Source organism: Phyllobates terribilis, unplaced genomic scaffold (genome assembly GCF_046119375.1).
Source record: "Phyllobates terribilis strain yellow unplaced genomic scaffold, ASM4611937v1 Scaffold_602__1_contigs__length_984359, whole genome shotgun sequence".
NCBI classification, from domain to species: domain Eukaryota; kingdom Metazoa; phylum Chordata; class Amphibia; order Anura; family Dendrobatidae; genus Phyllobates; species Phyllobates terribilis.
In genome coordinates this window covers 566,405-589,183 of record NW_027363362.1, presented here as the reverse complement: position 1 = coordinate 589,183, position 22,779 = coordinate 566,405, and the positions used below count along the sequence as shown (strand labels likewise).

At 44.0% G+C, this 22,779-nt stretch overlaps 9 non-coding genes and 1 pseudogene across 9 annotated transcripts; all 10 read left to right on the top strand.

Moving 5' to 3' along the window:
* The first annotated feature begins 488 nt into the window (after positions 1 to 488).
* On the top strand, positions 489 to 626 carry LOC141233702 (U2 spliceosomal RNA; annotated as a pseudogene).
* Positions 627 to 6,321: 5,695 nt separating this feature from the next.
* LOC141233700 (U2 spliceosomal RNA) lies at positions 6,322 to 6,513 on the top strand. The gene has a single exon (XR_012299759.1). It is a non-coding gene; the product is annotated as a U2 spliceosomal RNA (small nuclear RNA).
* Positions 6,514 to 7,628: 1,115 nt separating this feature from the next.
* Positions 7,629 to 7,819, top strand: LOC141233453 (U2 spliceosomal RNA). Its single transcript, XR_012299530.1, has one exon. It is a non-coding gene; the product is annotated as a U2 spliceosomal RNA (small nuclear RNA).
* A 6,389-nt stretch (positions 7,820 to 14,208) lies between these two features.
* On the top strand, positions 14,209 to 14,398 carry LOC141233665 (U2 spliceosomal RNA). The gene has a single exon (XR_012299733.1). It is a non-coding gene; the product is annotated as a U2 spliceosomal RNA (small nuclear RNA).
* A 1,115-nt stretch (positions 14,399 to 15,513) lies between these two features.
* LOC141233619 (U2 spliceosomal RNA) lies at positions 15,514 to 15,704 on the top strand. The gene has a single exon (XR_012299692.1). It is a non-coding gene; the product is annotated as a U2 spliceosomal RNA (small nuclear RNA).
* A 1,118-nt stretch (positions 15,705 to 16,822) lies between these two features.
* LOC141233744 (U2 spliceosomal RNA) lies at positions 16,823 to 17,013 on the top strand. Its single transcript, XR_012299784.1, has one exon. It is a non-coding gene; the product is annotated as a U2 spliceosomal RNA (small nuclear RNA).
* A 1,112-nt stretch (positions 17,014 to 18,125) lies between these two features.
* Positions 18,126 to 18,316, top strand: LOC141233743 (U2 spliceosomal RNA). Its single transcript, XR_012299783.1, has one exon. It is a non-coding gene; the product is annotated as a U2 spliceosomal RNA (small nuclear RNA).
* Positions 18,317 to 19,431: 1,115 nt separating this feature from the next.
* LOC141233742 (U2 spliceosomal RNA) lies at positions 19,432 to 19,622 on the top strand. Its single transcript, XR_012299782.1, has one exon. It is a non-coding gene; the product is annotated as a U2 spliceosomal RNA (small nuclear RNA).
* Positions 19,623 to 20,737: 1,115 nt separating this feature from the next.
* On the top strand, positions 20,738 to 20,928 carry LOC141233741 (U2 spliceosomal RNA). The gene has a single exon (XR_012299781.1). It is a non-coding gene; the product is annotated as a U2 spliceosomal RNA (small nuclear RNA).
* A 1,109-nt stretch (positions 20,929 to 22,037) lies between these two features.
* LOC141233740 (U2 spliceosomal RNA) lies at positions 22,038 to 22,228 on the top strand. Its single transcript, XR_012299780.1, has one exon. It is a non-coding gene; the product is annotated as a U2 spliceosomal RNA (small nuclear RNA).
* Positions 22,229 to 22,779: the final 551 nt, after the last annotated feature.

The following is a 22,779-nucleotide window of genomic DNA, read 5'->3' as shown; positions in this document are numbered from 1 at the left end:
TCTCAGCGACATTCAGCCAGCCAGGTATCCTGCCTGCAGTAGATGGAATGTGGCAATGGAACGCTGGCTGCGCGTGTCATAATAGGCTCTGAGCCTTTATATACCTGCGCACAGCAGCAGCCACCTTCAGTCTGCTGCTGGACAGCCAGCAGCAGCAGCAGCAGGAGAGGTATGTAATCAGCAGCCCTCCTGCTAAGGGTAGACAGCTGCTCGTTCCACCCCACCCCCCGCCTTAATTGGTTCTCCTCCCTTCCAACGGTGTTGAGGCGGGTGGGAACAGCAGGGGGTGAAGGTGCTGTGTTTAAAGAGGTGGAGTTATGCAGATCTAAAACACGTGGATTGCAGCAGCAGCAAGCCGAAAAGTGCAGGCATGTAAGGGATCTAGAGGTTGACAACATGTCTTCTTAACGGGAGTCCAGGAGCTCATCTCCACAAATGGACTTTTCAGGATCCTTGGGTGGCTCCGTAGTTCGAAACCAATTCTGGTTATCGCTTCTCGGCCTTTTGGCTAAGATCAAGTGTAGTATCTGTTCTTATCAGTAGTGTTGAGCCACCCCCGTAGTGTTCGGGTTCGGTTCGGTTCGTCGAACACCGGGATTTTCGAGGAACTGTTCGTCGAACACCTTAGAACACCGTCGAACACCGTTAAAACCAATGGCAGGCAAACAAAAACACATAGAAACACATAGAAAACACCTGCAAAGGTGTCCAAAAGCTGACAAACTGCTCAGAAGACACTCTCTTTAAAAAAGCCGGCCGGCAAATTCAGCAGCGGCATACACCGGTACCCGACAATTTAGACAAGAAGGAATAGAGCATCACACATAGATTAGATAGATAGAAACATGTCAGTCACACATATAAGAAGCACAGTGACAGTGTTGGTTACTGCACTTGTCATTTAGTGTAAAGGATTTATTAAAAAAAATATTAGTGTTTTCATGCACCGTCTCTTTAAAAAAGCCGGCCGGCAATTCAGCATCTGTACCCGACAATTTATAACAGACAGAATAGAGCTTCACACATAGATTAGATAGATAGAAACATGTCAGTCACATATATATGAAGTACAGTGATAGTGTTGCTTACTGTACTTGTCATTTAGTGTAAAGGATTTATTTAAAAAAATAATAGTGTTTTCATGCACTGTCTCTTTAAAAAAGCCGGCCGGCAATTCAGCAGCGGTACCCGACAATTTAGAACAGAAAGATAGAGCATCACACATAGATTAGATAGATAGAAACATGTCAGTCACATATATATGAAGTACAGTGATAGTGTTGGTTACTGTACTTGTCATTTAGTATTAAAATAAAGGATTTATTATTAAAAAAATTGGCGTGGGGTTCCCCTTAATTTTAGGCTCTAGCGGAGGTTAAGCAGACGGCTGGGGCAGATGTTTGAAGCCTGGGAAGGGGGTAATACCCACGGAGCTTCCCAGGCTACTAATATCAGCCCCCAGCTGAATACATAGCCTTTACTAGCTATTAAAATGGGGGACCCCCCAAAAAAAATGACGTGGGGTCCCCCCTAATTTAATAGCTAGCAAAGGCTAGGCAGACAGCTGGGGGCTGATATTAATAGCCCAGGAAGGGAGCCATGAATATTGGCCCCCTCCCAGGCTAGAAACACCAGCCGTCAGCCGCCCCAGAAATGGCGCATTCATAGGATGCGCCAATTCTGGCACTTAGCCTCGCTCTTCCACGCTGCCCTGGTGCGGTGGCAGGGGGTAATAGGGTTGGGGTTGATGTCAGCTTATAATGCCAGCTGACATCAAGCCCAGGTTAGTAATGGAGAGGCGTCTATAAGACACCCCCATTACTAACCCCATAGTCAAAGTTAAAAAAAGCACAAACACCCAGAATAAAGTCCTTTAATTGAAATAAAGACACAATCCTTTATTGTTCTAAATTAAACCATACTTACCATCACACCCATTCCAGCTGAAGCCAACGATCTCCTGCAATAAAAGAAAAATAATAAAGCAACCTCATCCTTACCTTTCCATGGTTCCCACGACAGCTTCAGCTCTGCTACATCGAGATGACAGGCTGGACCGCAGCAGAACGCTGCCATCCAGCCTGTCATCCCGCAGACACTGAGAAGCGCAGGCTTGCTTGCGCTGCTCAGCGTCTCTCTGTGACGACATCCAGATGAGCCGAGTTCATGTCCAATGAACTCGGCTCACCTCATGCACGTCACTGACAGCGTGGGAAAATTCTCACGCTGAAGCGCTGATTGCAGGAGAATTTTCCCACGCTGTCAGTGACGTGCAGGAGGTGAGCTGAGTTCATTGGACATGAGCTCACCTCATGCACATCACTGACAGCGTGGGAGAATTCTCCTGCACTCAGCACTTCAGCGTGAGAATTTTCCCACGCTGTCAGTGACGTGCATGAGGTGAGCCGAGTTCATTGGACATGACCTCGGCTCATCTGGATGCCGTCACAGCGAGACAGTGAGGAGCGCAAGCATGCCTGCGCTTCTCAGTGTCTGCGGGATGACAGACTGGATGGCAGCGTTCTGCTGCGGTCCAGCCAGTCATCTCGATGTAGCAGAGCTGAAGCTGTCGTGGGAACCATGGAAAGGTAAGGATGAGGTTGGTTTATTATTTTTCTTTTATTGCAGGAGATCGTTGGCTTCAGCTGGAATGGGTGTGATGGTAAGTATGGTTTAATTTAGAACAATAAAGAATTGTGTCTTTATTTCAATTAAAGGACTTTATTCTGGGTGTTGTGTTTTTTTTAAATACTTTACTAGAAATTCATGGCGGTCATGTCTAATACTGGCGTGACCCCATGAATTTTGGGCTTGGGGCCAGCTGATAATACCAAGCTGGCCCTAACCCCTTTATTACCCAGTGAGCCACCGCACAAGGGCCCTGGATGAGTTGGGTACAGCGCCAGAAGATGGCGCTTCTATGAACGCGCCATTTTCCGGGGTGGCTGCGGACTGCAATTTGTAGCGGGGGGGGGCCCAGAAAGCTTGGGCCTCCCTGCGCTGCAGATTCCAGCCCCCAGCTGCCTAGTTGTACCTGGCTGGACACAAAAATAGGGCGAAGCCCCACGTACTTTTTTTTTAATTATTTCATGAAATTCATGAAATAATTAAGAAAAAAAGGGTTTCCCTATATTGTTGTGTCCGGCCAGGTATAAATAGGCAGCTGGTGGATGGGGGCAGCCCGTTCCTGCCTGCTGTACCTGGCTGGACACAAATATAGTGCGAAGCCCCACTTCAATTTTTTTTAATTATTTCATGAAATTCATGAAATAAATAAGAAAAAAAGGGCTTCCCTATATTGTTGTGTCCGGCCAGGTACAAATAGGCAGCTGGTGGATGGGGGCAGCCCGTTCCTGCCTGCTGTACCTGGCTGGACACAAATATAGTGCGAAGCCCCACTTCAATTTTTTTTAATTATTTCATGAAATTCATGAAATAATTAAGAAAAAAAGGGCTTCCCTATATTGTTGTGTCCGGCCAGGTACAAATAGGCAGCTGGTGGATGGGGGCAGCCCGTTCCTGCCTGCTGTACCTGGCTGGACACAAATATAGTGCGAAGCCCCACTTCAATTTTTTTAAATTATTTCAGGAAATTCATGAAATAATTTAAAAAAAATTGACGTGGGGCTTCGCACTATATTTGTGTCCAGCCAGGTACAGCAGGCAGGAACGGGCTGCCCCCAACCACCAGCTGCCTATTTGTACCTGGCCGGACACAACAATATAGGGAAGCCCTTTTTTTCTTAATTATTTCATGAAATAATTTAAAGAAAATTGACGTGGGGCTTCGCCCTGTTTTTGTGTCCAGCCAGGTACAACTAGGCAGCTGGGGGCTGGAATCCGCAGCGCAGGGAGGCCCAAGCTTTCTGGGCCACCCCCGCTGCAAATTGCAGTCCGCAGCCACCCCGGAAAATGGCGCGTTCATAGAAGCGCCATCTTCTGGCGCTGTACCCAACTCATCCAGGGCCCTGATGCGGTGGCTCACTGGGTAATAAAGGGGTTAGGGCCAGCTTGGCATTATCAGCTGGCCCTAAGCCCGAAATTCATGGGGTCACGCCAATATTAGACATGACCACCATGAATTTCTAGTAAAGTATTTAAAAAAAACACAACACCCAGAAAAAAGTCCTTTAATTGAAATAAACACACAATTCTTTATTGTTCTAAATTAAACCATACTTACCATCACGCCCATTCCAGCTGAAGCCAACGATCTCCTGAAATAAAAGAAAAATAATAAAGCAACATCATCCTTACCTTTCCATGGTTCCCATGACAGCTTCAGCTCTGCTACATCGAGATGACAGGCTGGACCGCTGCAGAACGCTGCCATCCAGCCTGTCATCCCGCAGACACTGAGAAGCGCAGGCTTGCTTGCGCTCCACAGTGTCTCTCTGTGAGGGCATCCAGATGAGCCGAGTTAATGTCCAATGAACTCGGCTCACCTCATGCACGTCACTGACAGCGTGGGAAAATTCTCCTGCACTCAGCGCTTCAGCGTGGGAGAATTCTCACACTGAAGCGCTGAGTGCAGGAGAATTCTCCCACGCTGTCAGTGACGTGCAGGAGGTGAGCTGAGTTCATTGGACATGAGCTCACCTTATGCACGTCACTGACAGCGTGGGAAAATTCTCCTGCACTCAGCGCTTCAGCGGGAGAATTCTCACGCTGAAGCGCTGAGTGCAGGAGAATTCTCCCACGCTGTCAGTGACGTGCAGGAGGTGAGCTGAGTTCATTGGACATGAGCTCACCTTATGCACGTCACTGACAGCGTGGGAGAATTCTCCTGCACTCACCGCTTCAGCTTGAGAATTTTCCCACGCTGTCAGTGACGTGCATGAGGTGAGCCGAGTTCATTGGACATGAACTCGGCTCATCTGGATGTCACAGAGAGACGCTGAGCAGCGCAAGCAAGCCTGCGCTTCTCAGTGTCTGCGGGATGAGAGGCTGGATGGCAGCGTTCTGCTGCGGTCCAGCCTGTCATCTCGATGTAGCAGAGCTGAAGCTGTCGTGGGAACCATGGAAAGGTAAGGATGAGGTTGCTTTATTATTTTTCTTTTATTGCAGGAGATCGTTGGCTTCAGCTGGAATGGGCGTGACGGTAAGTATGGTTTAATTTAGAACAATAAAGGATTGTGTCTTTATTTCAATAAAAGGACTTTATTCTGGGTGTTTGTGCTTTTTTTAACTTTGACTATGGGGTTAGTAATGGGGGTGTCTTATAGACGCCTCTCCATTACTAACCTGGGCTTGATGTCAGCTGGCATTTTAAGCTGACATCAACCCCAACCCTATTACCCCCTGCCACCGCACCAGGGCAGCGTGGAAGAGCGAGGCTAAGTGCCAGAATTGGCGCATCCTATGAATGCGCCATTTCTGGGGCGGCTGACGGCTGGTGTTTCTAGCCTGGGAGGGGGCCAATATTCATGGCTCCCTTCCTGGGCTATTAATATCAGCCCCCAGCTGTCTGCCTAGCCTTTGCTAGCTATTAAATTAGGGGGGACCCCACGTCATTTTTTTTGGGGGGTCCCCCATTTTAATAGCTAGTAAAGGCTATGTATTCAGCTGGGGGCTGATATTAGTAGCCTGGGAAGCTCCGTGGGTATTACCCCCTTCCCAGGCTTCAAACATCTGCCCCAGCCGTCTGCTTAACCTCCGCTAGAGCCTAAAATTAAGGGGAACCCCACGCCAATTTTTTTAATAATAAATCCTTTATTTTAATACTAAATGACAAGTACAGTAACCAACACTATCACTGTACTTCATATATATGTGACTGACATGTTTCTATCTATCTAATCTATGTGTGAAGCTCTATTCTGTCTGTTATAAATTGTCGGGTACCGCTGCTGAATTGCCGGCCGGCTTTTTTAAAGAGACGGTGCATGAAAACACTATTATTTTTTTTGATAAATCCTTTACACTAAATGACAATTACAGTAAGCAACACTGTCACTGTACTTCATATATATGTGACTGACATGTTTATATCTATCTAATCTATGTGTGAAGCTCTATTCTTTCGGTTCTAAATTGTCGGGTACAGGTGTATGCCGCTGCTGAATTGCCGGCTTTTCATGTTTCACTGTTGGCACTGTTCCCATCGATTTGGGCAATCATTGTAATGCCACAACCACCATGGCTGTGGCATTACAGTGTGTGGCAGACAATCCCTGCATGATTGGTGCTCTAAATAGCGCCAGACATGCAGGACACGCTTTTGGTGCACGAACAGTTATCGAACATAACCTCGAACAGCCGAATTTTTTGCAAATCGTTCGGGTTCGTCGAACAACTCGAACACCGCCCAAAACAGCTCGAATTTGAGATTGGCGAACAGTTCTAGTCGAACACCGCTCATCTCTACTTATCAGTTTAATATCTGATACGTCCCCTATCTGGGGACCATATATTAAATGGATTTTTAGAACAGGGAGATGGAAAAAGAGCTTGCTCTGTCCACTCCACGCATTGACCTGGTATTGCAGTATCTCCAGGACCGGTGCACCCCTTCTTTAATGCAGTTTCTAAAATCAGAAAGAATTGAATTCAATGTTTTTTGTTCATTTTGCTTGTTTGTCGGATTTTGGGATGGACTCTTTGGCTTTGCTTTTCTTCTCCTCACTGGATTTTTCATGTTCAAAGTTGCAGAAGCCAGATTACAAGCTCATTTTGGTTCAACTTCAGCAACTGTGCATTGCATTGCCATGTAATGTAATGCAATGCTATCTTTCTAGCTCTCCCTTTTTACTTCCTTTTTGATAAACAGACATATTAGGCAAGCATTTTGGAGCTTTCACCTAAATAACTACAGGTGGTGAGATAAGCTGCACAATATAATTGACCTTTCAGTATATTGTTGCACACACACCATCTATTTAGCAAATGCCCTTGTTATCAACAGCAGCCTTTTAAACTCACCTGAGCTAACAGGTATGTGCGCTGGTTACTCTGCTGCGCTTAAAATTTCTTTTTTGGTTTGCTACAATGCCTTTTCTGAAACGTTGTCTCCCTCTGCTGGAACACTGACTTCTTTCATTTAATGCCTGCAGACTATAAAAGAGAACCCAACCCAAAAAGTTTGGTTGATTAGTCTGTGGCATTCTGTTAAACTGTTGCTTATGGCGGTCTCTGTGAGCTTCTCAGCGACATTCAGCCAGCCAGGTATCCTGCCTGCAGTAGATGGAATGTGGCAATGGAACGCTGGCTGCGCGTGTCATAATAGGCTCTGAGCCTTTACATACCTGTGCACAGCAGCAGCCACCTTCAGTCTGCTGCTGAACAGCCAGCAGCAGCAGCAGCAGGAGAGGTATGTAATCAGCAGCCCTCCTGCTAAGGGTAGACAGCTGCTCGTTCCACCCCACCCCCCGCCTTAATTGGTTCTCCTCCCTTCCAACGGTGTTGAGGCGGGTGGGAACAGCAGGGGGTGAAGGTGCTGTGTTTAAAGAGGTGGAGTTATGCAGATCTAAAACGCGTGGATTGCAGCAGCAGCAAGCCGAAAAGTGCAGGCATGTAAGGGATCTAGAGGTTGACAACATGTCTTCTTAACGGGAGTCCAGGAGCTCATCTCCACAAATGGACTTTTCAGGATCCTTGGGTGGCTCCGTAGTTCGAAACCAATTCTGGTTATCGCTTCTCGGCCTTTTGGCTAAGATCAAGTGTAGTATCTGTTCTTATCAGTTTAATATCTGATACGTCCCCTATCTGGGGACCATATATTAAATGGATTTTTAGAACAGGGAGATGGAAAAAGAGCTTGCTCTGTCCACTCCACGCATTGACCTGGTATTGCAGTATCTCCAGGACCGGTGCACCCCTTCTTTAATGCAGTTTCTAAAATCAGAAAGAATTGAATTCAATGTTTTTTGTTCATTTTGCTTGTTTGTCGGATTTTGGGATGGACTCTTTGGCTTTGCTTTTCTTCTCCTCATTGGATTTTTCATGTTCAAAGTTGCAGAAGCCAGATGACAAGCTCATTTTGGTTCAACTTCAGCAACTGTGCATTGCATTGCCATGTAATGTAATGCAATGCTATCTTTCTAGCTCTCCCTTTTTACTTCCTTTTGGATAAACAGACATATTAGGCAAGCATTTTGGAGCTTTCACCTAAATAACTACAGGTGGTGAGATAAGCTGCACAATATAATTGACCTTTCAGTATATTGTTGCACACACACCATCTATTTAGCAAATGCCCTTGTTATCAACAGCAGCCTTTTAAACTCACCTGAGCTAACAGGTATGTGCGCTGGTTACTCTGCTGCGCTTAAAATTTCTTTTTTGGTTTGCTACAATGCCTTTTCTGAAACGTTGTCTCCCTCTGCTGGAACACTGACTTCTTTCATTTAATGCCTGCAGACTATAAAAGAGAACCCAACCCAAAAAGTTTGGTTGATTAGTCTGTGGCATTCTGTTAAACTGTTGCTTATGGCGGTCTCTGTGAGCTTCTCAGCGACATTCAGCCAGCCAGGTATCCTGCCTGCAGTAGATGGAATGTGGCAATGGAACGCTGGCTGCGCGTGTCATAATAGGCTCTGAGCCTTTATATACCTGCGCACAGCAGCAGCCACCTTCAGTCTGCTGCTGGACAGCCAGCAGCAGCAGCAGCAGGAGAGGTATGTAATCAGCAGCCCTCCTGCTAAGGGTAGACAGCTGCTCGTTCCACCCCACCCCCCGCCTTAATTGGTTCTCCTCCCTTCCAACGGTGTTGAGGCGGGTGGGAACAGCAGGGGGTGAAGGTGCTGTGTTTAAAGAGGTGGAGTTATGCAGATCTAAAACGCGTGGATTGCAGCAGCAGCAAGCCGAAAAGTGCAGGCATGTAAGGGATCTAGAGGTTGACAACATGTCTTCTTAACGGGAGTCCAGGAGCTCATCTCCACAAATGGACTTTTCAGGATCCTTGGGTGGCTCCGTAGTTCGAAACCAATTCTGGTTATCGCTTCTCGGCCTTTTGGCTAAGATCAAGTGCTTTATTGCAGGAGATTGTGGTTGAAGGGCACTCGGGTACCCCTCTCCTTGGCCTGGCAGGATCGTCCACTTTGGTGGACTTAACCTGCTTGCTGCTATTAGGGAGAGGGCTTAGTCCCAGGGTAACGAGTTGCGATCCCCCAGCTTCCAGGTGTTTTTCGCTGCAAGAACACTGGGAGCGCAGATTGCAAGCGGCTGCAATTTGCAACCTTGTTGCGTTTTTCCATGGAGGTTGACCCTAACCTCGTGCCTCTTTATGCGAGGCTAAAAAACTCTATCCGAGTTCACTTCACGGCGGGTGGCTCGGATATGAGGAAATTAGGGTATGTAGTCCAGGACGTGCTCAGGAACCTTCTTGGCGTACAAAGGAATGAAATTCTCTCCATCCAGGATTATCCCAGAAGAGGTGACTATGACATCACATTCACCGGAGAAGGTATTTTTAGAGATGTACTAGAAAAGTTAAAAAAAGTTGAAAATAGTCCTGTTTTGAAAGGGATACAAATTGTTGAGCACGTCCTGGATGAGGTAAGACTGGTTATTGTAAAAATATTTTCGCCCTTTGTTTCTGCTCCAGAAGTAATGTCATTTCTAGCAATTTATTTTAAAAGTGTTAAATGTATTGGGAAGATATTAAACGAATATAACATATGGACATCTAAGTGGAAATTCCTTGTGAAGTGTACAAGAGATCCAAATACACCAGGTGGTATACGGCTCCCCCCTGCCCGTTTCAAAATTGGGCAAACAAATGGGGATTTCTTCTTTTCTGGGATGCCAGTATATTGCAGAAATTGTGGGCGCTATGGTCATTCAAAAGAAAACTGTCATGTATCATGTAGAAATTGTGCTAGTGAAGAACATGAGACAAAAGAATGCCCTAAGGAAAAGAAATGCAGTTTTTGCCAGACTCCAGGTCACTTTTATTTTTCTTGCCCTCACAGATTTCGGGAAGATGAGCAAAAGGGGAAGTCCAAGACGTCCGACCAAGGACCAAAAGATCAGACCACCCCTCAGGAGGAGGAACAACAACCTGGAGCCTCTGGAGACAATAAGGGCGTACCAAATAGTGAAGTGTCTCCAGAGTCTATGACAGGTAAAATACCAAATCCCAAAACCTGGCTGCAGGACCTGCGGGAGTCCAAAAGGAGGGCTGAGAAGGAGCAGAAGGGCACTACTGGTAAGGTCTAAAGGGACAGGCAAAAGGCCGACACAGAAGCCCATGCCCAGTCTGGGTCTCCTAGTGCTGAGGGCGCTGAGTGGATAAAGGTGGGTCCTAAGAAAAAGAAAAAGGGTGGTTTGGAGGAGGCAGCAGGAGGTGAACAGATGGACACTTCTCCAGAAGGGGACGTGGACGCTGGACCCTCAGGGGTTTCGGTCTCCGCTGCTACAGGTGGGGACCGGGATCTTGCTGCCTCTGAAGAGTCAGAGGCTCTGCCTTGTGCGCAACCTCCTCCTATAGGACGACCTTCTACAGGTCAAACAGGGGCGGCGGAACCCCTCGGGGACCCACCTGATGAGGAACTGCATGGCCAGCCAATGGAGACCCAGCGGGTTCTGCCAGCCAGCCCTCCGAGCTATGCCAGTGTAGCGTCGGGTTTATATAAATGTGGTAATCTTTCCTCCTCCACGGAGACTCTCGTGACGATACTATCAGATGAGGAGGGAGGCGCAAGCCCAGTGGTCTGATCAGGTTCATCGGACAGGTAAATGCGTTGCTCTTAGTTACCTAAGTAAAATTTCTACATTTTCTAATGATGGCTGAACTGAAAGGTATTTCCCTCAACGTGAGAGGCATAAAATCTAACACGAGAAGAACTGCTCTTTTTAATTTTTTTACGTGTTTTACTGCATCTGTATTTTTTCTGCAAGAATGTAATATCCCACATGAAATGTCATATCAAAAATATAAAGATGAGTGGAAGTGTGGGCCATCTGTCTGGTCCGGATCGAATGCTGCAGGATCAGCGGGTGTAGCCATACTTTTTAAAGGGAACGTTTTAATTGATTTTATTCAGGAAATTTTACCAAGTCGTATTTTATTAGTAAAAGCTTTTATTGATGGTATTAGATGGCAGTTTTTAAATTTTTATGGATCCCCAGAGAAAAATGAAAGAGCCGAAATGCTTGATCTTTTACCATTATTTATTAATAACTCTGAACCTTTTATCTTAGTAGGGATTTTAATTGTGTTTTAAAAGGTGAAAACCGGCGCTCCAGCTCTGTAAGCAGGAACTACGATAAAACCTCAGGTATGCTACATGATATAGTCAAAGATGCTAAATTGATAGACATATATAAAGAGTGTCATAGTGACAGCCCAGAGGACGCCGGTTTCACTTGGAGCAATGCTAATTGTAGCTCTAGGATTGATTTTATTTTTGGTTCAGATAAAACAATACCTGCCAAATGTGAAGTTTTAACTAATATATTTTCAGACCATAAACTTTTATCCTTTACCATAAAAGTAAATGACAACAAAAAATGTGGTAAGAAAAGCTGGAAAATGAACGTATCCCTTTTAACCGACCCGCAGATTTTATCAGATTTTATTGAGTTTTATAGGAAATATAGAAAAGGGAAAAAAACAAATGAGACTATGAGTGTATGGTGGGATAGAATGAAAGTAAAAATAAAAGACTTTTTTATTAAAAAGAGTATATGTAGAGCCAGAGAAAAATATGAAGAATATAGAATTTTAAATACCCGCCTACAAACATTATTTAAGCTCAGAGACAATGGGATAGATGTACAAGTTGATATTTCAAACTTAAAAGAAGAGATTTCAAAATGGCTAGAACAAAAAGGAAAAGAGATAATTTTTCGTTCTAGAGTACAACATATAGAAGAAAATGAAAAGTGTTCCAGATATTTTTTTAGGAAAAATAAAAAAGAAAAAGTGATAATTGACCATATAGATGGTGAGAATAATATAAAAAATATGCTGGGTAAAGTTGAGGTTTTTTTTTCTAATCTTTTTAATGGAAAAAATATAGATAATAAATTAATGGATGATTCGCTGCAAGGACTAACAGCTGTTTTAGATCCCGCATCCCAAGAGTTTTTATCCCAAGTTTTAACGGAACAAGAAGTGTTAAAAACTATTAAAAGTTTTAAAACTGGAAAGGTCCCTGGTCCTGATGGCATCCCAATAGAATTTTATGTATGTTTTTATGATATTTTAAAAGATGATTTGTTTTATTTGTTTACTGAGGTTTTTAATAATAAGGTTTTATTAAATTCCTGGAAGAAAGGTGAAGTCTCCCTCCTATACAAAAAAGGCGATAAATCAAAATTAGAAAACTGGAGACCAATAACACTTTTAAATTGTGACTATAAAATAATGGCTAAAATTTGTGCAAATCGTCTAAAAGAAGTCATCAGCAAAGTTATTCATTCTAATCAAGTGTGTGGGGTGCCGGGGCGCAGTATATGGGACAATCTGAATTTAGTGAAAGACTGTATTGAGGATGTAAAAGACAGAAAGGGGAAAATGGCGATTTTATCTATTGATTTTGAAAAAGCATTTGACCGTGTCTCACACTTTTATCTTTTTAAAGTTTTAGAGAAAATGGGCATACCAGAAGGGTTTTTACTATCGCTTAAAGCATTTTACAAGGATTGTACAAGTAAGATTTTAGTGAATGGTTTTAAGACACAAGAGGTATTTTTACGGTCAGGGGTGAAACAGGGATGCCCTTTGTCCCCCCTACTGTTTATCTGTGCACTGGAACCAATGTTATGTGCAATACGCCAAAATAAACAGATATGCGGTGTCCCTCTGCCTGGAAGCGGTGGTTTGGAGGCCAAGGTTGTAGGCTACATGGATGACGTGGCGGTCTTGTGTACAGATGCACCATCACTTACGGCCACTCTCCATCAAGTGCAATCCTTTTGTCTAGCTTCTGGTTTTAAAATCAATTTTAATAAGTGTAACATTTTAAGTGTTGGGGGGATGATTTTACGTGATGTACCAATTAATGTCTCCGAATCCATTTCCATTTTAGGTATATCATTCACTGAAAATAATGATGGTTATAATAGTTGGGAAACAGTTACACAGAAAGTAAATATGAAAATATGTATGTGGAACATGAGGAGACTTACAATGGAGGGTAAAGTATTGGTTTTAAAGATGGTGATTTTACCTCTTTTATTGTATCTTAGCATGGTTTTCCCCCCGCCTGTTAATGTTTTAAAAAAGATAACCAAAACCTGTTTTACCTTCTTTTGGAACTCAAAAATGGAAAAGCTGAAAAGAGAAATCGTGATGAAATCAAAAGTAAAAGGTGGTAAAGATTTTCCAGATTTTAATAGGTTTCTTTTAATCCATCTGTTCGTTTACTGTTTTAATGCCCTTTTTAAGAATCACTATTGGTCCTTTTTTATGCGTTTTAATACAGGATTTTTTATGAGAAAGTTTGGATGGTATGAAGTTAATATATCTGTGCCCCATGCTTTTAATTTGTCGACGCATTATGAGATTTTAAGGAAAATAGTGTCTGATTTTAATTTAGGGACTAAGAAAATAGAGGAATTAAGAAATAGTAAGAAACTAATTAAAGAAATACGTAAAAGTGAGGAAATATGTAATGTTGACAGATATGATGATGACAAATCTATGTCTATCTGGAAAATGATTAACGTTTTTTATCTTTTTAATGAACAGAGAGATCTGGCTTGGAGTTGCATGCACCGCTGTCTTCCTTGCCGGGCATTCCAATACAGAAGAGGATTTGTGAGGTCTGCCATCTGCCCAAGAACCGGATGCCAAGACGAGGAAACGGTGGAACATCTATTATGGACATGTAATTTTGCAAAGGATTTCTGGAGAAGACTGCTCCCCCTACTGGAAAGGGTGGCAGACCTCAAGGACTTTACATATAAAACTGTGCTATACGGACTTATGGAATGCCCCACAATGGACCAGTACACAATGGCTTGGAAGACAGTGAACTGCGCCAAGTCATCTCTCTGGAAAGCGCGCAACATTGCTATTTTTAAACAAGATGTTTTATCAGTGAATGATGTTTTAAGTTTATGTTTATGTGAAATGTATACTTATTATTTAATTGACAAAAAGAAGAATGTACATATTTCCAAAAAATGGCTTGTTGACCAATGGAACCTAATTATTTAAAATCTTTGTATTTTTTTGTTTTGTAAATTTCATTTGTCTTTTAACGTTTGGTATTTGTTTAATTATGCTTGTAATTTGTTAAAGTTTTAATAAACGGTTTTATCCCTCTGCAGGAGATAGCCAAATTAAAAAAAAAAATCTGTTCTTATCAGTTTAATATCTGATACGTCCCCTATCTGGGGACCATATATTAAATGGATTTTTAGAACAGGGAGATGGAAAAAGAGCTTGCTCTGTCCACTCCACGCATTGACCTGGTATTGCAGTATCTCCAGGACCGGTGCACCCCTTCTTTAATGCAGTTTCTAAAATCAGAAAGAATTGAATTCAATGTTTTTTGTTCATTTTGCTTGTTTGTCGGATTTTGGGATGGACTCTTTGGCTTTGCTTTTCTTCTCCTCATTGGATTTTTCATGTTCAAAGTTGCAGAAGCCAGATTACAAGCTCATTTTGGTTCAACTTCAGCAACTGTGCATTGCATTGCCATGTAATGTAATGCAATGCTATCTTTCTAGCTCTCCCTTTTTACTTCCTTTTGGATAAACAGACATATTAGGCAAGCATTTTGGAGCTTTCACCTAAATAACTACAGGTGGTGAGATAAGCTGCACAATATAATTGACCTTTCAGTATATTGTTGCACACACACCATCTATTTAGCAAATGCCCTTGTTATCAACAGCAGCCTTTTAAACTCACCTGAGCTAACAGGTATGTGCGCTGGTTACTCTGCTGCGCTTAAAATTTCTTTTTTGGTTTGCTACAATGCCTTTTCTGAAACGTTGTCTCCCTCTGCTGGAACACTGACTTCTTTCATTTAATGCCTGCAGACTATAAAAGAGAACCCAACCCAAAAAGTTTGGTTGATTAGTCTGTGGCATTCTGTTAAACTGTTGCTTATGGCGGTCTCTGTGAGCTTCTCAGCGACATTCAGCCAGCCAGGTATCCTGCCTGCAGTAGATGGAATGTGGCAATGGAACGCTGGCTGCGCGTGTCATAATAGGCTCTGAGCCTTTATATACCTGCGCACAGCAGCAGCCACCTTCAGTCTGCTGCTGGACAGCCAGCAGCAGCAGCAGCAGGAGAGGTATGTAATCAGCAGCCCTCCTGCTAAGGGTAGACAGCTGCTCGTTCCACCCCACCCCCCGCCTTAATTGGTTCTCCTCCCTTCCAACGGTGTTGAGGCGGGTGGGAACAGCAGGGGGTGAAGGTGCTGTGTTTAAAGAGGTGGAGTTATGCAGATCTAAAACGCGTGGATTGCAGCAGCAGCAAGCCGAAAAGTGCAGGCATGTAAGGGATCTAGAGGTTGACAACATGTCTTCTTAACGGGAGTCCAGGAGCTCATCTCCACAAATGGACTTTTCAGGATCCTTGGGTGGCTCCGTAGTTCGAAACCAATTCTGGTTATCGCTTCTCGGCCTTTTGGCTAAGATCAAGTGTAGTATCTGTTCTTATCAGTTTAATATCTGATACGTCCCCTATCTGGGGATCATATATTAAATGGATTTTTAGAACAGGGAGATGGAAAAAGAGCTTGCTCTGTCCACTCCACGCATTGACCTGGTATTGCAGTATCTCCAGGACCGGTGCACCCGTTCTTTAATGCAGTTTCTAAAATCAGAAAGAATTGAATTCAATGTTTTTTGTTCATTTTGCTTGTTTGTCGGATTTTGGGATGGACTCTTTGGCTTTGCTTTTCTTCTCCTCATTGGATTTTTCATGTTCAAAGTTGCAGAAGCCAGATTACAAGCTCATTTTGGTTCAACTTCAGCAACTGTGCATTGCATTGCCATGTAATGTAATGCAATGCTATCTTTCTAGCTCTCCCTTTTTACTTCCTTTTGGATAAACAGACATATTAGGCAAGCATTTTGGAGCTTTCACCTAAATAACTACAGGTGGTGAGATAAGCTGCACAATATAATTGACCTTTCAGTATATTGTTGCACACACACCATCTATTTAGCAAATGCCCTTGTTATCAACAGCAGCCTTTTAAACTCACCTGAGCTAACAGGTATGTGCGCTGGTTACTCTGCTGCGCTTAAAATTTCTTTTTTGGTTTGCTACAATGCCTTTTCTGAAACGTTGTCTCCCTCTGCTGGAACACTGACTTCTTTCATTTAATGCCTGCAGACTATAAAAGAGAACCCAACCCAAAAAGTTTGGTTGATTAGTCTGTGGCATTCTGTTAAACTGTTGCTTATGGCGGTCTCTGTGAGCTTCTCAGCGACATTCAGCCAGCCAGGTATCCTGCCTGCAGTAGATGGAATGTGGCAATGGAACGCTGGCTGCGCGTGTCATAATAGGCTCTGAGCCTTTATATACCTGCGCACAGCAGCAGCCACCTTCAGTCTGCTGCTGGACAGCCAGCAGCAGCAGCAGCAGCAGGAGAGGTATGTAATCAGCAGCCCTCCTGCTAAGGGTAGACAGCTGCTCGTTCCACCCCACCCCCCGCCTTAATTGGTTCTCCTCGCTTCCAACGGTGTTGAGGCGGGTGGGAACAGCAGGGGGTGAAGGTGCTGTGTTTAAAGAGGTGGAGTTATGCAGATCTAAAACGCGTGGATTGCAGCAGCAGCAAGCCGAAAAGTGCAGGCATGTAAGGGATCTAGAGGTTGACAACATGTCTTCTTAACGGGAGTCCAGGAGCTCATCTCCACAAATGGACTTTTCAGGATCCTTGGGTGGCTCCGTAGTTTGAAACCAATTCTGGTTATCGCTTCTCGGCCTTTTGGCTAAGATCAAGTGTAGTATCTGTTCTTATCAGTTTAATATCTGATACGTCCCCTATCTGGGGACCATATATTAAATGGATTTTTAGAACAGGGAGATGGAAAAAGAGCTTGCTCTGTCCACTCCACGCATTGACCTGGTATTGCAGTATCTCCAGGACCGGTGCACCCCTTCTTTAATGCAGTTTCTAAAATCAGAAAGAATTGAATTCAATGTTTTTTGTTCATTTTGCTTGTTTGTCGGATTTTGGGATGGACTCTTTGGCTTTGCTTTTCTTCTCCTCATTGGATTTTTCATGTTCAAAGTTGCAGAAGCCAGATTACAAGCTCATTTTGGTTCAACTTCAGCAACTGTGCATTGCATTGCCATGTAATGTAATGCAATGCTATCTTTCTAGCTCTCCCTTTTTACTTCCTTTTGGATAAACAGACATATTAGGCAAGCATTTTGGAGCTTTCACCTAAATAACTACAGGTGGTGAGATAAGCTGCACAATATAATTGACCTTTCAGTATATTGTTGCACACACACCATCTATTTAGCAAATGCCCTTGTTATCAACAGCAGCCTTTTAAACTCACCTGAGCTAACAGGTATGTGCGCTGGTTACTCTGCTGCGCTTAAAATTTCTTTTTTGGTTTGCTACAATGCCTTTTCTGAAACGTTGTCTCCCTCTGCTGGAACACTGACTTCTTTCATTTAATGCCTGCAGACTATAAAAGAGAACCCAACCCAAAAAGTTTGGTTGATTAGTCTGTGGCATTCTGTTAAACTGTTGCTTATGGCGGTCTCTGTGAGCTTCTCAGCGACATTCAGCCAGCCAGGTATCCTGCCTGCAGTAGATGGAATGTGGCAAAGGAACGCTGGCTGCGCGTGTCATAATAGACTCTGAGCCTTTATATACCTGTGCACAGCAGCAGCCACCTTCAGTCTGCTGCTGGACAGCCAGCAGCAGCAGCAGGAGAGGTATGTAATCAGCAGCCCTCCTGCTAAGGGTAGACAGCTGCTCGTTCCACCCCACCCCCCGCCTTAATTGGTTCTCCTCCCTTCCAACGGTGTTGAGGTGGGTGGGAACAGCAGGGGGTGAAGGTGCTGTGTTTAAAGAGGTGGAGTTATGCAGATCTAAAACGCGTGGATTGCAGCAGCAGCAAGCCGAAAAGTGCAGGCATGTAAGGGATCTAGAGGTTGACAACATGTCTTCTTAACGGGAGTCCAGGAGCTCATCTCCACAAATGGACTTTTCAGGATCCTTGGGTGGCTCCGTAGTTCAAAACCAATTCTGGTTATCGCTTCTCGGCCTTTTGGCTAAGATCAAGTGTAGTATCTGTTCTTATCAGTTTAATATCTGATACGTCCCCTATCTGGGGACCATATATTAAATGGATTTTTAGAACAGGGAGATGGAAAAAGAGCTTGCTCTGTCCACTCCACGCATTGACCTGGTATTGCAGTATCTCCAGGACCGGTGCACCCCTTCTTTAATGCAGTTTCTAAAATCAGAAAGAATTGAATTCAATGTTTTTTGTTCATTTTGCTTGTTTGTCGGATTTTGGGATGGACTCTTTGGCTTTGCTTTTCTTCTCCTCATTGGATTTTTCATGTTCAAAGTTGCAGAAGCCAGATTACAAGCTCATTTTGGTTCAACTTCAGCAACTGTGCATTGCATTGCCATGTAATGTAATGCAATGCTATCTTTCTAGCTCTCCCTTTTTACTTCCTTTTGGATAAACAGACATATTAGGCAAGCATTTTGGAGCTTTCACCTAAATAACTACAGGTGGTGAGATAAGCTGCACAATATAATTGACCTTTCAGTATATTGTTGCACACACACCATCTATTTAGCAAATGCCCTTGTTATCAACAGCAGCCTTTTAAACTCACCTGAGCTAACAGGTATGTGCGCTGGTTACTCTGCTGCGCTTAAAATTTCTTTTTTGGTTTGCTACAATGCCTTTTCTGAAACGTTGTCTCCCTCTGCTGGAACACTGACTTCTTTCATTTAATGCCTGCAGACTATAAAAGAGAACCCAACCCAAAAAGTTTGGTTGATTAGTCTGTGGCATTCTGTTAAACTGTTGCTTATGGGGGTCTCTGTGAGCTTCTCAGCGACATTCAGCCAGCCAGGTATCCTACCTGCAGTAGATGGAATGTGGCAATGGAACGCTGGCTGCGCGTGTCATAATAGGCTCTGAGCCTTTATATACCTGTGCACAGCAGCAGCCACCTTCAGTCTGCTGCTGGACAGCCAGCAGCAGCAGCAGCAGGAGAGGTATGTAATCAGCAGCCCTCCTGCTAAGGGTAGACAGCTGCTCGTTCCACCCCACCCCCCGCCTTAATTGGTTCTCCTCCCTTCCAACGGTGTTGAGGCGGGTGGGAACAGCAGGGGGTGAAGGTGCTGTGTTTAAAGAGGTGGAGTTATGCAGATCTAAAACGCGTGGATTGCAGCAGCAGCATGCCGAAAACTGCAGGCATGTAAGGGATCTAGAGGTTGACAACATGTCTTCTTAACGGGAGTCCAGGAGCTCATCTCCACAAATGGACTTTTCAGGATCCTTGGGTGGCTCCGTAGTTCGAAACCAATTCTGGTTATCGCTTCTCGGCCTTTTGGCTAAGATCAAGTGTAGTATCTGTTCTTATCAGTTTAATATCTGATACGTCCCCTATCTGGGGACCATATATTAAATGGATTTTTAGAACAGGGAGATGGAAAAAGAGCTTGCTCTGTCCACTCCACGCATTGACCTGGTATTGCAGTATCTCCAGGACCGGTGCACCCCTTCTTTAATGCAGTTTCTAAAATCAGAAAGAATTGAATTCAATGTTTTTTGTTCATTTTGCTTGTTTGTCGGATTTTGGGATGGACTCTTTGGCTTTGCTTTTCTTCTCCTCATTGGATTTTTCATGTTCAAAGTTGCAGAAGCCAGATTACAAGCTCATTTTGGTTCAACTTCAGCAACTGTGCATTGCATTGCCATGTAATGTAATGCAATGCTATCTTTCTAGCTCTCCCTTTTTACTTCCTTTTGGATAAACAGACATATTAGGCAAGCATTTTGGAGCTTTCACCTAAATAACTACAGGTGGTGAGATAAGCTGCACAATATAATTGACCTTTCAGTATATTGTTGCACACACACCATCTATTTAGCAAATGCCCTTGTTATCAACAGCAGCCTTTTAAACTCACCTGAGCTAACAGGTATGTGCGCTGGTTACTCTGCTGCGCTTAAAATTTCTTTTTTGGTTTGCTACAATGCCTTTTCTGAAACGTTGTCTCCCTCTGCTGGAACACTGACTTCTTTCATTTAATGCCTGCAGACTATAAAAGAGAACCCAACCCAAAAAGTTTGGTTGATTAGTCTGTGGCATTCTGTTAAACTGTTGCTTATGGCGGTCTCTGTGAGCTTCTCAGCGACATTCAGCCAGCCAGGTATCCTGCCTGCAGTAGATGGAATGTGGCAATGGAACGCTGGCTGCGCGTGTCATAATAGGCTCTGAGCCTTTATATACCTGTGCACAGCAGCAGCCACCTTCAGTCTGCTGCTGGACAGCCAGCAGCAGCAGCAGCAGGAGAGGTATGTAATCAGCAGCCCTCCTGCTAAGGGTAGACAGCTGCTCGTTCCACCCCACCCCCCGCCTTAATTGGTTCTCCTCCCTTCCAACGGTGTTGAGGCGGGTGGGAACAGCAGGGGGTGAAGGTGCTGTGTTTAAAGAGGTGGAGTTATGCAGATCTAAAACGCGTGGATTGCAGCAGCAGCATGCCGAAAAGTGCAGGCATGTAAGGGATCTAGAGGTTGACAACATGTCTTCTTAACGGGAGTCCAGGAGCTCATCTCCACAAATGGACTTTTCAGGATCCTTGGGTGGCTCCGTAGTTCGAAACCAATTCTGGTTATCGCTTCTCGGCCTTTTGGCTAAGATCAAGTGTAGTATCTGTTCTTATCAGTTTAATATCTGATACGTCCCCTATCTGGGGACCATATATTAAATGGATTTTTAGAACAGGGAGATGGAAAAAGAGCTTGCTCTGTCCACTCCACGCATTGACCTGGTATTGCAGTATCTCCAGGACCGGTGCACCCCTTCTTTAATGCAGTTTCTAAAATCAGAAAGAATTGAATTCAATGTTTTTTGTTCATTTTGCTTGTTTGTCGGATTTTGGGATGGACTCTTTGGCTTTGCTTTTCTTCTCCTCATTGGATTTTTCATGTTCAAAGTTGCAGAAGCCAGATTACAAGCTCATTTTGGTTCAACTTCAGCAACTGTGCATTGCATTGCCATGTAATGTAATGCAATGCTATCTTTCTAGCTCTCCCTTTTTACTTCCTTTTGGATAAACAGACATATTAGGCAAGCATTTTGGAGCTTTCACCTAAATAACTACAGGTGGTGAGATAAGCTGCACAATATAATTGACCTTTCAGTATATTGTTGCACACACACCATCTATTTAGCAAATGCCCTTGTTATCAACAGCAGCCTTTTAAACTCACCTGAGCTAACAGGTATGTGCGCTGGTTACTCTGCTGCGCTTAAAATTTCTTTTTTGGTTTGCTACAATGCCTTTTCTGAAACGTTGTCTCCCTCTGCTGGAACACTGACTTCTTTCATTTAATGCCTGCAGACTATAAAAGAGAACCCAACCCAAAAAGTTTGGTTGATTAGTCTGTGGCATTCTGTTAAACTGTTGCTTATGGCGGTCTCTGTGAGCTTCTCAGCGACATTCAGCCAGCCAGGTATCCTGCCTGCAGTAGATGGAATGTGGCAATGGAACGCTGGCTGCGCGTGTCATAATAGGCTCTGAGCCTTTATATACCTGCGCACAGCAGCAGCCACCTTCAGTCTGCTGCTGGACAGGCAGCAGCAGCAGGAGAGGTATGTAATCAGCAGCCCTCCTGCTAAGGGTAGACAGCTGCTCGTTCCACCCCACCCCCCGCCTTAATTGGTTCTCCTCCCTTCCAACGGTGTTGAGGCGGGTGGGAACAGCAGGGGGTGAAGGTGCTGTGTTTAAAGAGGTGGAGTTATGCAGATCTAAAACGCGTGGATTGCAGCAGCAGCAAGCCGAAAAGTGCAGGCATGTAAGGGATCTAGAGGTTGACAACATGTCTTCTTAACGGGAGTCCAGGAGCTCATCTCCACAAATGGACTTTTCAGGATCCTTGGGTGGCTCCGTAGTTCGAAACCAATTCTGGTTATCGCTTCTCGGCCTTTTGGCTAAGATCAAGTGTAGTATCTGTTCTTATCAGTTTAATATCTGATACGTCCCCTATCTGGGGACCATATATTAAATGGATTTTTAGAACAGGGAGATGGAAAAAGAGCTTGCTCTGTCCACTCCACGCATTGACCTGGTATTGCAGTATCTCCAGGACCGGTGCACCCCTTCTTTAATGCAGTTTCTAAAATCAGAAAGAATTGAATTCAATGTTTTTTGTTCATTTTGCTTGTTTGTCGGATTTTGGGATGGACTCTTTGGCTTTGCTTTTCTTCTCCTCATTGGATTTTTCATGTTCAAAGTTGCAGAAGCCAGATTACAAGCTCATTTTGGTTCAACTTCAGCAACTGTGCATTGCATTGCCATGTAATGTAATGCAATGCTATCTTTCTAGCTCTCCCTTTTTACTTCCTTTTGGATAAACAGACATATTAGGCAAGCATTTTGGAGCTTTCACCTAAATAACTACAGGTGGTGAGATAAGCTGCACAATATAATTGACCTTTCAGTATATTGTTGCACACACACCATCTATTTAGCAAATGCCCTTGTTATCAACAGCAGCCTTTTAAACTCACCTGAGCTAACAGGTATGTGCGCTGGTTACTCTGCTGCGCTTAAAATTTCTTTTTTGGTTTGCTACAATGCCTTTTCTGAAACGTTGTCTCCCTCTGCTGGAACACTGACTTCTTTCATTTAATGCCTGCAGACTATAAAAGAG